This window comes from Xenopus tropicalis, chromosome 3, assembly GCF_000004195.4.
Source record: "Xenopus tropicalis strain Nigerian chromosome 3, UCB_Xtro_10.0, whole genome shotgun sequence".
Lineage (NCBI taxonomy): Eukaryota > Metazoa > Chordata > Amphibia > Anura > Pipidae > Xenopus > Xenopus tropicalis.
In genome coordinates, this window is record NC_030679.2 from 77,515,863 (window position 1) to 77,529,712 (window position 13,850).

Here is a 13,850-nt window from a genome sequence, read left to right on the forward strand (position 1 = left end):
TGGAATTATTTTGTACCATGACAGTTCACCTTTAAAGGAAAATTAAAGGTAAATCCACCTATAAAGAGAACTTTCCTGCATCAAACCAGACCTTACATGGATGATTGCTGGAAAGAATGATAAGGCAGTGCTACCTGCCCATCCATAAACTGCTAAAGTGCTAACAGATTGGTACCTCTAGTGACTTTGTTTGTGCCTTTTTTTAAGCCTTATCTTAACAACCCCAATTAGAACACTTTTAAGCAGCTTCAGGGCAAGAAGAGGAAGCAGCAGTTGAAAAGTGTATATAGGCATGCTATGCCTAGGAACCTGAGCTGCACACTTATCTGAGTGGCAGGAACTAGCAACTAGGAGTCAAACTCCTAATTTCTAACATTCAAAAATGATTTTTTTTACAACTTCATGTTAGCACTCACTGGGTATGGGTGTTGGTTTAGGCAGTCTCTCTTCTTTAAAAACTGTAAATGAGATTGGATTAGGCCAATGAAACCAATGCTGTGGTATTGGCAATCTCTTTCTTATAAAAGCTAATGGGGGAAAACAGGGAGGACTAAACCCTGTGACTGAATCCAATTCCCTGCTTAGGAGACACATATTCCAAGAAATTATATAATTGAGGGAGGTGCCTGCCTTTGAAAAATATGACTAGAGGTAAATAGTTAGGACCACCATATGGTGTTTACCTTGACCTGGTATGGTGGCTTTGCCAGTTTTATCATCATAACTTAAAACACCTGTTTTTGAAAATACATGCATAGATACTAAAGTACTTATAAAATGGGACCAGAGAATGTGCTTTGATTGACTTTTTAATTCAGTATGCTTCTCATCTGAAGTTCTCATAGTTTTAATAGCCATAATACTTTTTCCTTACTATTACTCTTTTTTCATTTTTGTTCCACTCATTATATATATGTTTCAGCATACTTACTGTAATTTTCCTTTCTTTGACAACTGTATGTCAGCAGATTTCCATCCCTTTGTTTATTAGTTTTCTACAAGCCTGTCACTAGATGCTGGAAAGGGAGTGTGGATTGAATCTGTTCTGTTTTTTCTGCTACTTTATCTGACTGTGTTATGGACCTTCCTTCCTGTTGAGCATTACAGCAATTACTCTAGCACCTTCTTGCATGCGTGTTTCTTTACACTCCATGGACACTACAGTTGGCTTCAAGGATTGGATTTTAGGAAGATCTGATGAATCGAATACACCAAAAGCTGCTAAAAGCTAAAAACAACCAAAAAAAAACAAACAAACAAGAGTGGTACATCTCGGCAGAGAGCTATGTGCTATCTGGAAATATGGCTGGATATGTTGGGGAAGTATAACCATTTAACAGCACAGTACAGGGCTGGAACACATATATAGAAAGAACGGAACAGTATATTGAATAAATAACATACTCCCAGAGAAACACTTGGCAGCCTTACTAATTGTAATAGGGGGGAAAACATACAGCATGGAGACAGCTGCTAGGACACATTCAAAATTACAGTACAGAAGCAAAGCAGAGACATTAGAGAAAGTAGCAACTAAAGTGCATAGAGTGGGCTCAGGCCAAAATAAGGGATATTCTATACAGAATTTGGGATTGTTCTGCACATTAGGGAAAGGCAGTGCCGCCTCAGGGGTTCTGGCCGCCGGGGGTCCGCATTGCTAGTGCGCTAGAACAGACAAAATTCCGATTTAAAAATCTTAATTTTGGCTCTTTAAGTTACCAGGAGCGGCTTTTTTTCAAATTGGTAACTTGCAGGGAGTTGCTGCCTGAGGTAAGTTTCTCAACTCTCTTCATGGCAGCAGCGCCCCTGGGGAAAGGATTCCATAATGCTGCAACTTGCATATTCAAATGTGTTGCAGGAAATGTAATAAAAATGGTCATATCCAAGCAGTATGCCTAAGTGACAAAAGGAGCTTTCCTGTTCCAAAATAGCCTATTAGAAACGACTGATAACATTGATTTAGAATTTGCAAAAATTGATGTTTACCACGCTGAAACTGTTGACAGATCAGTAACATGGCTAACACCAAAAATAGCCGTCATTCCAGTTAAGATAGCGTTAGACACATAGGGCCCGATTCACTAAAGTGCGATAAAATTTATCGCACACTTTTTTGCGGTAAAAAAGACGCAATAATTAGCACGCGATTCACCATAGTATTATCGTGTGTGATAAGTCGCCATTTTCGCATGTGGTATTTCTCGCGCTAGTTTTACCGCATGCGTTAATTTCCGCGCTGAAAAGAATATGATCGCATGATTCACTAATCGCTAAATATCGCATTCGGCTATGCGAAAATTAACACCTACTTCAGGCAGGCGATAATTATAGAGAAGTACAGTAAATGAGCTTTTGGCAATAAAATATGGACTTTGCAGTGTTATTTATTCAAGTCTGTGTTTCCCCTAGAGTGACGCAGCCGCCAGTTTGCAGCGAAATGTTCATTTTTTATACAGTAATTTTCCGCAAGTATTGGCGTGTATGGCTAACATGGCGTGCGTTCATTTGCGCGACTATTTATATTTGGCTACAAGTGATGAAATGCTTCGCCAGGCATGGATTCGCAGCAAATTTTTGGACGTGCGTTGAATTTTTCCGTGGCGGATTTTTTCATGCGTTTCGCAAAACAATCCGCCAATGGCAAAACGTGTGAAAAAATTTGCCACGCAAAAATTCACCGCACATCCAAAAATTTATACAAGCGTCAAAAAATAATAGTCACGGGCAACAATTTTTTTGCCCGCAGAACATTTTTGCCGTTTCGTGGATCTTTCGAAAGATTTGCTGATTTTTCACTAAAGATAACCAGAACACATTTGCTCATCACTAGTGGCTACTATCTATAAGCATCTACTATTTATATGCTACCATTTATATGCTACCATTTATATGTGGCTAATATTTATATACACCATTTATATGCGGCGACAATTTTTATACACTATTTCTAAGCTACCATTCATATGCGGCGACTATTCGCGTGCGTAATTTAGCGCATGTACCGGCAAATACCGCATTGAAATAGTCTTCGCAAGTTAAATAACGCATGCAATATTGCGCCTAAAATAGCACGAGTATGCTTATAGTGAATCGTGCGAAAAGTCGGCAAAATTTAGAAGCGGTAAAATTTTTAGCGCACGCTAAAAATAGCGCTCGTTATTTCGCACTTTAGTGAATCGGGCCCATAATAGTAATAATAACACATTCAGAATATAAAACATTGTTTAAAAATACACCTCTTCAGAAAACAAAACTGCTACTGAAAACATACACTGGACAGAAGACAGTGCAGAGGTAGACAATAATAATTTTTTTTTATTCAAAGATTTTTATTGGTTATTGTTTTTCTTGTTATGCAATAAACATTTCAAAATTGGTAACAGAGTGGCTCAGTGTAATTTTCCCTGTTTTCGTGGATATTTCTGTTTTCCTTCTATCGGGCTAAGGTTGATTGTGTGGTTTTTGGGGTAAGATAAGATAAAGAAAAGAAAGATGGGGGGGAAGAGGGGAAGAGTTAGTGGGGTAGAGGGAGAGAGGTAGTAGAGTGGGGAAGGGGTTGAGGTTTACTGGTTCGCGGTTTCTATGCGACACTTCCTGTCTGTTGACTCTCCAGGTATTGGACCCATGGATACCACTCCAACTCCCCTTCGTAGCTTCTGTCCTGGAGTTTGTCCTTAATCGATTCCATGGCTTTAATCCAGTTGATTTTCGTTATCAGTGTTGGTGTGTCTGGTATGTTAGGTTGTTTCCAGTTAGCTGCTAGTAGTGATCTTGCTGCTGTGAGGATATGTGTGGTTAGTTTGCATGTTTGTTTGGGTTGTGTATTTCTAGGTTTTATTCCTAGTAGGAACAGTTGTGGGTTTGGTTCTACTGTGGTATGGAGAACCTCGGAGAGTAGAGTGGTTACTCTATGCCAGAATACTTGGGCTATTTTACATTTCCACCATGTGTGCATGAATGATCCTTGTTCTCCGCAGCCCCTGAAGCAGGATGCTAGTTCTGGGTTATTTGAGAGTTTGCTGATCCGGGTTGGGGTATAGTACCATCTATAGATAATTTTGTATGCTCTTTCGCTTGAGGTTGCGCATATTGAGGTTTTTTTAGCTGCAGTCCATATGTGTGACCAGGTTTGTTCTGATATTGTAGTGCCTAGGTCTTCTTCCCATTTGGTCATATATTTTTGTTGTAAAGGTGTTGTATCCTTTGCTAGCTGGTAGTATAGCATTGAGATTAAGTGTTCTGGTTGAGATTGTCTGTGGCATATGTTTTCTAGATATGTGAGTGGGTTATTTTTTTGTGTTTTGATTTTTGCTTCGATGTAGTGCTTAATCTGTAGGTATTGAAATAATTGGGTGTTTAGGATTTCGTATTTGTCTGTGCATTCTTGAAATGAGATGATTTTTTGCTCTGGTGCGAGGGCTTTTATGGTGGTCAAGTTTGCTGCAATCCATGTTTTAAAGTTTGCGGGTGTGCAGCCCGGTGTGAAATCTTTATTGTTGAATATGGTTTTAAGTTTGGTGTCAGTTGTGCTCAATTTGAATTTGTGTGCCGTTGTGTCCCATAGATCTAGCGCGTGTTTGGAGGTTGGTAATAGATCTGATGGGGTTAATCTTGACGGTTTGGGTATCCAGAATAAGTGGGCTAGTTTCAGAGGTGCTGTAGCTTGGTTTTCTATTATTTTCCATGGTTCTTTTGTAGGCTTATGAGTAATGATCATAGCTTCTAATCTGCTTGCTAGGTAGTATCGGTAGATGTGTGGGACCCCCAGCCCTCCTAGTGATTTGGGTTTGGTCATAATTGTTGCTTTAATTCTGGGTTTTTTACCTCCCCAGATGAAATTTGTTATAGATTTTTGTAGGACAGTTGCTGTGTGTTCCGGGAATTTTATTGGTAGTGTCCTGAATAGGTATAGTATTCTTGGGAGTAAAGTCATTTTCACTGCCGCTATCCTGCCAAACCATGAGAGGTGGTATGTGTGCCATATGGTTAGGTCTTTTTTTAGTTTATCTAATAGTTTGGGGTAATTGGCGTTGTAGAGTGTTTGGTAGGCTGAGGTTAAATTGATTCCTAGGTATGTTATTGTTTCTTTTTCCCATTTATAATCGAAGTTTAGTTGCAGGAGTTTTATTTCTGAGCTGGGCATTTGTAGTGGGAGGGCGTGTGATTTGGATGGGTTTATTTTGTACCCTGCGATGCTTTGGAATTTTTCCAAGGTTGTTAGTAGATTTGGTAGTGTGGTTTGGGGGGAGGTTAGTGTAAGTAGGATGTCGTCGGCGAATAGGCTTATTTTATGTTCTGTGGGGCCGACTTGGAATCCTTTTATGTTGGGGTTTTGTCTGATAGCGTGGGCCAATGGTTCTAGGGAGAGTGCGAATATTAATGGGGACATGGGACAGCCTTGTCTTGTGCCACCTTGAATCACTATGCGGTCTGAGTGGGTTCCCATTATAGTTACTTGTGCTGTATGTGTCGTGTAAAGTTGTTTCAGTCCTGTTATGTACGGTTTAGGTAATCTCAGTTTTTCTAGTACCGCAAACATGTATTTCCAGTTTAACCTGTCAAATGCTTTTTGTGCATCTAGTGATAGGAGAAGCGAGGTGGCGTTCATTTTGGCAGCTAGTGAAATTAGGTTGATTGCTTTGCGGACGTTGTCTGCAGCCTGTCGGCCTGGGACAAAGCCTACTTGGTCGTAATGGATGAGTAGTGGGAGCACTTTGTTTAGTCTGGTGGCCATGAGTTTCGCGAATAGCTTAAGGTCCGTGGTAATCAATGATATGGGCCTGTAGCTGTCGCAGTTATGTGGATCTTTGCCTGGTTTTAGTATCATTATGATATTTGCCGTTTGCATGTGTGTGGTGGGGGGTGACCCGTCTAAGAAGGATTGGAATAGGTCTTTCAGGTGGGGGATCAGATGTTCTGCGAACTTTTTGTAATATTTTGCTGTGTAACCATCTGGTCCTGGAGCTTTGCCTGACTTGGCTTCTTTTATTAACTGTTCTATTTCCTCTGTGTCTACTGGGGAGGCAAGCATTTCCTTTTGTTCTCGTGTTAGGGTTGGTGGGTTCCATTTGGTAAGGAAGTCTGAAGTGGGCGCTGAGTGGGCTTCAGGGGCTTTGTCGTCTTTGTATAAGTCTACGTAGAAATTTTTGAATGCCTGGAGTATCTGTTTTGTGTCTCGAGTGATCGTCCCCCCTTGTATCAGTTCGGATCTTGTGTTTTGAATTTCCCTGGAGCCCTGTGGTGTTGGGTTTTTTTTTTGCGTTATGGCTAGTTTGTGTAGTCGGTTTGATAGTTCTTGGATTTTTCCCTCTCTGATTTTTTTCAGTCTGGAGGCGTGTTTGAGAAATATTCCTCTGATTACCGCTTTGTGGGCATCCCATCGTGTTGCTAGGGGGGTGTCTGTTTTTTTATTCATTTCGAAGTATTCCTTGATGGAGTTGGCTACCTCTGTGCGTGTGTCGTTGTCTAATAGTAGTGATTCGTTCAGTCTCCATTGTCCTTGTCCCCTAATTGTGTCCCATTTTTCCATAATTATTTCCACCATTGCGTGGTCAGACCAGGTTATGTCGTGGATTTTAGCTGTTTGGACATATTCTAGCAGTGTGGGTTTGGTGAAAATGTAGTCTATTCTGGAGTATGAGGTGTGTGCATTAGAGAAGAAGGAGTAATCTCTGTCTAGTGGATGTTTTTCCCTCCAGGTGTCTACAAGGGCTGCGGCTGTTAGGTGTTTGATAAGGTATTTGGAGTCGCGGTTGTACTCCGAGTGGGTACGGTTGTCTAGGATTTCTCTGGATCTGTCAAGGTTGTTATTTAACGTTGTGTTGAAGTCGCTTCCTATGATAACTCTACCCTCCGAGGTCTCCGAGAGTTTTGTGAAAAATGTTTGAAAGAATGTTCTTTTGGAGGTGTTGGGAGCATATACTGTTGCCAATGTCGTTAGTTGGTTTTGTAGGAGGCCAGTCAGTATTATGTACCTGCTCTCTTGGTCGATGTGTTTCTGGCGTAATTGAAATTTGATGTTTTTAGCTATCAGTATGGCTACTCCTTTGGTTTTGGTTGGGGAGTTCGCTAGATACATTTGTGGATAGTGTTTGGAGATGTATTTTGGGTATGAAGCTTTGCTGAAGTGTGTTTCTTGTAATAGTAGAACATCTATGTGTTGTTTGGCATAGTCTGTGAAGGCTAATGTTCGTTTCTGTGGTGAGTTTAGACCTTTGACGTTGTGAGTACATACCTTTAAGTTGAAGCTGGGGGGTTTGGAGTGGGTCCATGGGTCCGTCATTTTTCTGGAGGTTAAGTGCTGCAGGCAGGTGGAGGTCAGCTGAGGCTGCAAAAAGTGTGAGAGATTGACCGGAGTGAGAAATGGGTTATAGTAAGGTAAGTGGGTTAGTTTTGGTTAGGTTGGTGGTATAGTTTGTTAAATAAGAGAGAAAAAAAAAAAGAAAAATGTAAAGAATGTATGTAAAGAAAAAGAGAACCTATTGGTTCTAGGCCCCTCAAGAGGGGGGGGGGGCGTTAATAGTTTCCAAGGGGGGTGTGTGTCACCTCACCCCGCTGGGAAAGTTATAGGCTGGGGGTCGTGATATGGAGCTTATAGTAGTGGCTTATCCGCTCCCCCGCCAGGGTTTTTTGTTTTGATTTGCCCTCGGTCAGGGTATTGTATCTGGGTCACCTTCGTTGTCCCTCCCTCCCCCCCCCCTTTTTTTTTTCTTTTCCCCCCCCCCACCCTTTTCTTTTTCTTCCCACCCTTCCCTTCCCTTCCCTCCTCTCCCTACCCCCCTCCCCCCACGTTGTTCTTCCCTTCTCTTATGCCACTCGAGCCCTTCCCTCCCCCTTTCAACTTAGGTTATACTTAGTTCAACTATAATATTTCAACCATGGGTTAACTTAGTAACTGATCACTGAGTTAGTAGCTTTGTAGTCCTTTAGTTCAGGTGCTTTCTCTCTCGCTGTTTTGGGTCGGTGGTTGGTCGTTTGATGTTTGGTTGGCTGGTGCACTTTCTGGAGAGGTAGCGGGTTCGTCTTGCAGGTAAGTCATTGCGTCCTCTATGTCACTCGGGTATTTGACTGTAAAGGTGAGACCATTTTGTTGGTATATAAGTTTAAACGGGAAGCCCCATCTGTACGGTATGTCCTTTTGTCGTAGGACGTCTGTTAGTGGCTTCAGGTCCCTTCTCTTTTGTAAGGTGGATGGGGCTAAGTCTGCATATAGTTTCAGGGTGACTCCATCTAGTTCCGGTTGCTGTGTCCTGGATGCCTTTAGGATAGCTTCTTTAATGTGGTAGTAGTGAAATCTCACTATTAAGTCTCTGGGGGGTAAGTTTGGTTTGGGCCGGGCCCGGAGCGCCCTGTGAGCTCTGTCTAGTAGTAGTAGCCGTTCCTCTGCTTCCGGTAGGATGGCTTTGAAGTATTTGGGGAGGAAGGAATCTAGGTGTACTGTCTCAGGTATATCTCAGAGTCGTAGATTGTTTCTTCTGTTGCGGTTCTCTAAGTCTTCGTGAGCTTCTTGTAGCTCCCTCAGTTGTACTTGCAAGTCTTGGATTTGTATTTCCATGTTAGATGTTGTTTCCTGATTGGAGTCCTGGTTTTGTTCTAGGTGTTGGACTCTTTGGTCCATAGCTGTGATTTCTGATTTTACCTCAGAGAGGGAGTGTCTTATTTCGCTTTGTATTTCGTCTTTAAAGCTTAGTAGTAGTGTTTTTAGTTCTTGTATGTCTTTCCTTGTGCATGGGGCGTCTGGTTGTTGTTCCATGGGGGTTGGGGTTTGTTTAGCTGCTTTGCTGGTTGCGGTTCTTGTTTTGAAGAAGTCTGTTGTTCCTTCTGCTGTGGTGTTTGTATGTTTCTGTCGTCCTCCAGTCATTTTGTTGGGTCCGTTTAGAGTTCTTAGGGGGATGGTTGTTGTGGTGGATAGTGTCTTAGGGATTGAGAGCTGGGTGCCTCCCTGTTGGGGTTTCTGCTGAGGATTTGCGTTGCCCGGGTGTCCCGGTGTTTATGGTGTTTTTTGGTGTTTGGGTTATTAGTTTGGTGCCGTAGATGCCCGCTAGTCTGTGGGGGGCCGACTTCCAGAGATGCCTGGTGCTCGGGCGTTATCGACTTCCAATGCTACCTGGTGCTCGGGCTTTGCCGACTTCCAGTGTAGCTTGCTGTGCTGTGTTGGTTGCCTTTTCCCCTCTTAAGCTTTGACTGGCTAGGTTTTGGTAGTTGCGGTTTTGTTCTTGTGTTTAGCAGGCTGGCTTGTGTTTTTGGAGGTGGCTTCTGGGCGTTATGACTTGCTTCCCCTTTTCGGGTGTGGGTATGGGATCGAGAGTGGGAGTCTTTGGTTGTGCACTGGGGTGAGCGTTTGGTTTTTTTTTTCCCCTTTTCTCCCTTTTTCTCCCTTTTTCTCCCCTTCTCCCTCGCTCTTTCTTTCCTCTTAGTTTTAGTTTTCGGGGGTGGCAGAGTAGAGTGTGGGTTGTCCCCTTCTAGTACAGCTTTTTAGCTGAGTGCGTAGGGTTGGTTTGTGCTGTGTCTTTAGTTCTGGGGCCTGCGTTTGCTGCGCGTCGCTCCCTAGGGGCTGTTCAGGGCTGGGCTCGGGCCCCGCTGCTACTTCACTGCACAGGGTTATTTTATAAGGTGAGGGCCTTACCGTGTGCCGATGCCCCCTTTGTTAGCCGTTGCCAGTGCCTCTTTCTGCGTGTGTAGGTGTCGGCCGTGGCTGCCCTCAACTGCGCAGGTAGGCTTTGCGTATGATGCTTGGGGCTCCGGTGGGGCGCGTGGGCTAGAGGCGCTAGTGGTGTTAGGCGCCGCTTCTGCTGCCCTGCACAGGATTGGTTTGTAAGGTAATGGCCTTACCGTGTGCCTTTGCCCCCTTTGGTAGTCGTTGCGGGTATCTCTTCCCGCGTGTGTAGGCGTCTACCGTGGCTGCCCTCAGGCGCGCAGGTAGGCTGTGCGCGTGGTGCGTAGGCCTCCGGAAGGGCTCGTGGGGTAGAGACGCTGGGGGGCTTGTTGTCTCTTGCCAGTTTGCTCCCCCTGTTCGGCGGGTTCGGGTTTCCCTCTTTTGTGGGTTGATTGTGACCGGGTCGGGCGCTTTTGTAGGCTTTAGGCGGGTTTGAGCGGAGGAGCTGTGTACTTAGGCGTCCATCTTAGACAGTGTTCAGGCCACGCCCCCAGAGACAATAATAATTTAAAATGCGTGCTTGAGTGGAGTCCTGCATTGTGGGGCCGGGAATGGCTATGCAAAATACCATTTAAATTCTATTTAAATTCTACATTCAGTGTCTGCTGATAACCCCAAACAATAACTAAAGGACATATTCGCTCAAGCCTCAGAAGTATTCACATTGAAACATATTACGGCCAATATATGCCTTGGGGAAAATGCACAGCCCAAATTTCACAAAGCTCACCCAGTGCCTCTTCGAAAAGAGGAATCTATGGGAGACAGGCTTTCTGTAATTCGGAGCTTTCTGAATAACGGGTTTCTGGATAATGGACCCTGTATCTGTAATGGCCTACATACTATAGAAATATAGACAGTAGTGCTGGATTTGTTGTCACTATTCTGTGCTAGCATTGTTTTAAAATAGTGTATTGCAAATTAAAGGGGGCGTGGATTAACAATTTAGAAAACCTATTGTCTTTCACATTCCTTCATTTATTATGTCCTACATTATTTGACACGTTGCTAATTTCCTAATTTAATATTAATTGCACCAGTACATAAATATTATTACAGGTATGTGACCCGTTATCCAGAATGCTTGGGACCTGGGGTTTTCCGGATAAGGGGTCTTTCTGTAATTTGGATCTCTTACCTTAAGTCCACTGAAAAAATTATTTAAACCGTAATTAAACCCAGTATTATTGTTTTGGCCCCAATAAGGATTGATTATATCTTAGTTGGGATCAAGTACAAGGTGCTGTTTTATTATTACTGAGAAAAAGGAAAACATTTTTAAAAATGTAAATTATTTGATTAAAATTGAGTCTACGGGAGATGGCCTTTCCGTAATTCGGAACTTTCTGGATAATGGGTTTCTGGATAAGTGGTTAAATACCTGTATATATCTATAGGTAGTCTATTTTTAATATCTCCAGGGTAATATTCAACACTTCAGTAGCCCTAAAGTAAAAAAATAGCTTTACACAAACAGCTAGAATTCTGTGACTGGAATAAAATATGAAGGCACACGATTATGATGGAACCGAAAAAAAAATATTTTGTAAGTCACCGTGTCCCTTTGCAGGTTCATCTTTTATCACTTCAAGGCCTCTAAATTATTTTGCAGTAAGATAAATAGCATGCTTTCTGGACTAAACAAAAGTTACAGTGAAGAAAACTGCCAGTTACAACTAGCAGATCTCAAAATATAAGTTACAGCTATAACAAATGAAATAAAAAGATACTGTAAGTATGTCATAGCAAAGGATGATAGCTTTGGGGGTGTAGCTGCTTTTAGAGCAGGGTGTTACAAGGATTACCAGTGCACAAATAATCTCCTGGCATAATGGACTTTTGCTAATAAAACAAAGGGGGCAGTGAGAGGGGTTGAATATTGGTAATCTAATAATTACTGCTCAAGGACCAACATGGAATGGTTTCAGTTTCTCTGTTTGCCCTTTAATAACCATAAAATATGTTCAGCCCAAGCCCTATTCATTGAACAAGGGGGGTATACTGTTCCTTTTTAAAGTAGATAGTAACATACCTCCCTATTTTTCACTTTTAACATGCATGCATGTTTTTTACTTATTAATGTTAACTTGGAAATATTCTGCAACACAGTATGGGTCATTTACGTTAAATAACGCAAAGTGCAAAAAAAAGCCCACAATTCTCAATTTTTTTTGCACTTTGCACACTGTGTTCTGCCATCTGCAAATTGCCAAAGGTTGATTGGTGAGGAGTAAAAGGGGGAGGCATGTAGACATCCCCTTACCTGCCCCTACCTTGCTCATCTGCTTCTTAACTTGCATTGAGGTACTCACGTTATGGGCAGGAGAAGGTACTGGCTACAACGGGGTCCTGGCCTTTACCCCTTGATGCTGTTCTCTGCAATTAGAGCCATATTTTTTAATCTGACACCCAGTTCAGAGCCTAGCATTCCCTGGGGCACAAATGCTCCTGCACACCTTAGCGCTATTGCATTTGCATGCCAGAGAAAGGTAAATTAACCTTTATTATTGTTTTCTTTATTTTTTTTATTATTGTTTGTATAACTTTTTAGGCATTTTATGAATGTGCATTCTACTACCTGAGTAGAGTGCCATCATTGCAGCAATCCATCAAATTTTGTTTGGTCACATGAATGTTCCTTTGAGCTTAATTTAGGGTTGGTCAGAATTACAGAATTATTATTTAGCCCCAATTCTATTGTTCTTAATGTGGTTTTTATTTTTTAAATAATTGTAACAGTGCTTCCTTTAGTAAAGAGGTAACATTTAAAACCAATTAAAAAACATTTACAATAGGTCATTTATCTTTCTTCTGAGTGCCAAAAATGACAAATGATTACTTTGATTACAGAGACTGCTAGCGCTGTTATGAAAATGACTCACTAAATCTTTGTTAAGGATTTTAATCTTCGACTACCTCTGGATTCTATCCTACCATTATGTCAAGCAAGAACTGTAGCCGGTGTCACAGCCTATGACAAACGATTCACAAGAGGGTGTGATTTACATAGCTCCTGCCTGCTTGTCTCATTGCCACCATCATATTTATGAGAGTAAAAGGCCTCTTCCTTGCCACACAAGATATGTAATCATGAAAGTGCTAAAGTATGGCTTTCCCCCCTCAAACATTTCATCTTGTAAATGATTACAGTGTCACAAACGTGATTGCTCTGTAAGTGTAATATAAAATTTTGCTCAAATGATTTTGCAAGTTGTACTCCATTTTATTTTAAATATATTCCATTGCTGCACAAAATGGGTACATTAGACCTCATTATTTATATATTGCAAGTGTGTTATTTAAACAGTAAGAATTTAATCAATTGAAATGTTCCAGTTTTAAAATATCTGCTTGCTGTTAAGAAAACAGGAAAGGGAGATGCAAGGATAATTTAACAGAAGCTAGGCTGTATAATCAGTCCCTACTGACAAAGAATCCAATGTCCTGGAAATTAAATCTCTAGATACGCAAAGTAGTCTGGTTTGACAGGATATGACTGGGCATGTGCACCAGCCTGTGAACATCAAAGACAATCTTCTGACCTGTAAATGGTTGTACCTGTGATCTGGCTGTTTATGATGGTTAGCAGCCCACAAGAAGCTGATAAGACTATTGGTTTGGTTTTGGTTTTTTGGAATTGCGATTAAAGACATTTTTTTCCACTGGTCACAAAATCATCAAGGTTTAAAAATAAGTTGAGTTTATTTTTCATAGAGATTTTCACGGCAAAGACTGCACACAACTGGGATCTGTACAAACAAAAAACATATTTTGTATTAGGCAGCAGTAAATATATTAAAGGGGCAGTATATGCTTATGTACACACCCTTCAAGCAAAATAAATAGGTTTTAAATAGGTTCCTTATCCTATCCTGCTCAAACTATTGCTGCACATTATGTTTTGGTCTTTTGTAAGAGCCCAAGGCAACCACACATGGGCATTTCTGGTGCTACTGTGGCCTGAAGGAAAAGCTCTGATGCAACTTCCCCCCCCCCCCCCCCCCGCTCTGTGCTTACATATAAGCACAACATAAAATATGGCTTTTCAAGGCATTTTTAGTGTTTTGTTTTCCTTTAAGCAAGATATCGCATACAAAATTCTTTCACTAACATTCAATCCTTTCATTGCTCTGATCCTACTACATTACCTTACTGTCTCCCTGTATGTTTCTGGCTGTCTTTACTATATCTTTTG

The 13,850-nt window shown here is 41.7% G+C and overlaps 1 protein-coding gene across 5 annotated transcripts in view; it reads left to right on the forward strand.

The window, feature by feature from the left end:
• The window catches only part of reln (reelin), a 258,716-nt gene that overhangs the window by 31,531 nt on the left and 213,335 nt on the right, over positions 1–13,850 (forward strand).